We start from the raw sequence: 2,984 nt of genomic DNA on the forward strand, positions 1-2,984 counted from the left end.
TTATTATTATTATTATTATGCTAATTATGTTATTATTATACTGTAATAAGACTGACAAAAAGGTGTTACTGACAAATGCCTATTTGTTACGGAAAAATCCAATAATTATTACTGATGATCATCAGATGGGGTTGGCAGGTCTGTATATATATATATATTATTATATACACATATATGTATATATATATATATAGAGAGAGATATATGAAAATGTATATATACATATAGTAGAACATGTGAGTTTCTCGTTTCTGCCAGGCGATGGCGCTAGTGGACGCATCCCTCGTCGCCGACACGCCGCAGCCATACGCCGCCGCGCTCTACTCCGCGCTCGGGCGCCACCTGGCGAGCTGGTCGGCGCTCGCCGGCGCCCCCTGTGGTGACGGTTACACGCGCCTCGTCGCCGCGGCATGGCAGCGTCTAGCCGAGTCGTGCTCGGCGGCGGCGGCGCGCGACGACTGCGGTGGCGCCACCGCGTGGGCGCTGCGCTCTCTTGTCGCCGCCCTCGCGCGGCCGGACGCCGTCGCCGCGACGACGGCCGCGACGAAGGTCAAGTTCGCCGACGTCGCGGCGCCCCCTGGCGGCAACGATGTGAAATCCGGCAAAGACGGCGGCGCGGCGCCCTCTGGCGGTGGCGCGGCGTGGACGGGGGAGTCGGGAATCGACCGTCTCGTCCTGCGGCTGTGCGGCGAGTGTCTGGCGACGGCGCGGCTACGCCGGCGCCCCCACCACCTCAAGATGGCGGCGCACCTCGTCGAGGACTTCGCGTCGCTGCAGCTGCTGCGCGCGCTGGCAGGGGGCGCCGGCGTCGGCGGCGGCGAGGACTTCTACGGGGGCGTGCTGTCGCCGTGGTTACGCGAGGCGGAGGACGAGGAGACGCGAGCGACGCTGCTCGCGATGATGCTTACCGCCCTGAAGATGGCGCCACCGCAGACGGTCGTCGATTCGCTGCACGAGCTGCTGTTGGTGAGCGAGAGCACACGTGGCGCCATCCGGTGGCGCTCCCGGTGAACCGACCGGAAAAATCGGTGGAGAGGCGTTCGCTTGTTACCTGCGTCGTCGTTCGTCTTGTTACAGTTTTAAAATTTTTAAAATTTAATGATTAATGTAGCAATTGTAATTATTTAATCAGTGTGTCATTAATGAGTGATTGTGCACTGTAAGAAATGATCACACAATTCTCCGTTTTTAAATTTCGATAATCATTTAGTAATAATAATAATAATAATAATAATAATTGAAGTCCACTTTATTAGATTTCTTTCACTAATCGTAATATTTCTAATTATTCAATGATAATTGATAGATGATTTACAGCTCGTTAGTTGCTGTGAATAAAGATAATACGAAAACAAATAGGATTGCTCGTCTGTCTCCGTCCAACGTCGCTCTCTCTGTCCGCAGGCCGGCGATCCCTCGCTCGTCCACTCGCTGCTGCAGCTGACCGTTGCTCGGCAGGCGACACCTGGTGTCAGCGCATGGCTCGGTGGCGCCACCCTCGGCCGCCACGTCGTCGGCATCGCGAGGTCGCTGAACGCGCACGCAGGGGGCGCCACCGACGTTGAGTGGAACTCGCTGCTGCTGTGCATATCGACGAACGACGCGTTCGGTGAGTGCCGGCGGCGCCCCCTGCCGGCGCGTCTATGCGCCGTGCTCTCTCTGGCAGTATTGCGCAAGCGATTTCATATTGATCCTCGTTTCAGTTGTTACTAATCACACGTATGATAATAGTAATGATACGTAAGTAGGATAATAAAGTTATAATAAAAATATAATAACGATATTATAAAGACATTATAATAATACATAACGATATTATAAAGACATAATAATATATAATATTTGAGTTGTTACTAATCACACGTATAATAATAGTAATGATACGTAAGAATGATAATAGACTCCCTATAAGATGTGATTATATTTGATTAATAATAATAATTATAATTATCATTAATTATCGGATCGGCGCTAACGAGCGATTGTGTGTTCACAGAGCCGGTGATCTCGTCCGAGAGTCTGGGAGAAGTTCTCAGCATCCTCTGCACCATGTTCACACATGAGGAGGAGGAGGAGGAGGAGGAGGAGGAGGGAAAGAAGAAGAAGGAGGAGAAGGCAAAGTTGGAAGAGGAGGAGGCAAATAAGGAGGAAGAAGAGGAGGAGGAGGAGAACGAGAAGGAGACACAGAAAAGGGTAGAAGATGACGAAGAGGAGGAGACGGCAGAGAAGGAAGAAGAGACGGAGGAGAAGGATGAGGAGGAAGACCGGCGGTGCCAGACACTGCGACGCCGCGTCGGCTTCGTCTGCGACCTCTGCACGACCTTCTTTTCCAGTGTCAAGGTCAGTGAAGTCGCGAGACTCGTTTTTTTCTTTTCTTTTCTTTTACTTCGTTATTTTTTCCCAGCGCATTTCGCTTCACATACAAAATTTTGCTTGTTTGAAGGACGTGATTGCCTCGATGTGTTCTCCATGGTGCCCTTGAGATATCTGATTAAATCCAAGGGAACACTTGCCTTACCCTAAACATACTATATTACTTAAAACAATAACAGAACCATTTTAAAATGAAAACATGTAAATGTAACATTGTAAGATGTTAAAAAATGTTAAAGAATAACTATTAACGTTTCAGTATTAATATTAATAGAACTTAGAAGCAATTAGTCTGACTACTGATTACACTGGTGACGAATCGTCGGCTGTGTCGCTAACTCTAGCTGTATCTCTCTGTCGTGCAGGGATGCTGGGGAATCCCTCATTCTCTCTCTGTCGTGCAGGGATGCTGGGGAATCCCTCATCCTCTCTCTCTCTCTATCTCTCTCTCTTGCTCTCTCGCTCTCTCTCCTCTCTCTTGCTGTCTTGTATTGCTAGCATCTCTCTGTCGTACAGGGATGCTGGGGAATCCCTCATCCTCTCTCTCTCTCTCTCTCTCTCTCTCTCTCTCTCTCTCTCTCTCTCTATGTAAGTATATATCGGACGTGTAT

At 49.3% G+C, this 2,984-nt stretch overlaps 1 protein-coding gene across 1 annotated transcript in view; it reads left to right on the forward strand.

Moving 5' to 3' along the window:
- The first annotated feature begins 2,180 nt into the window (after positions 1–2,180).
- Positions 2,181–2,984, forward strand: part of LOC106817414 — a 3,935-nt gene continuing 3,131 nt past the window's right edge. The window contains exon 1 of the mRNA XM_014822079.1: positions 2,181–2,340. The gene's annotated coding sequence lies outside the window, so the exon portion shown is untranslated. The remainder of the gene's footprint in view (positions 2,341–2,984) is intronic.

This window comes from Priapulus caudatus, unplaced genomic scaffold (assembly GCF_000485595.1).
Source record: "Priapulus caudatus unplaced genomic scaffold, Priapulus_caudatus-5.0.1 Scaffold1718, whole genome shotgun sequence".
In the NCBI taxonomy this organism is placed as follows: Eukaryota; Metazoa; Priapulida; class Priapulimorpha; order Priapulimorphida; family Priapulidae; genus Priapulus; species Priapulus caudatus.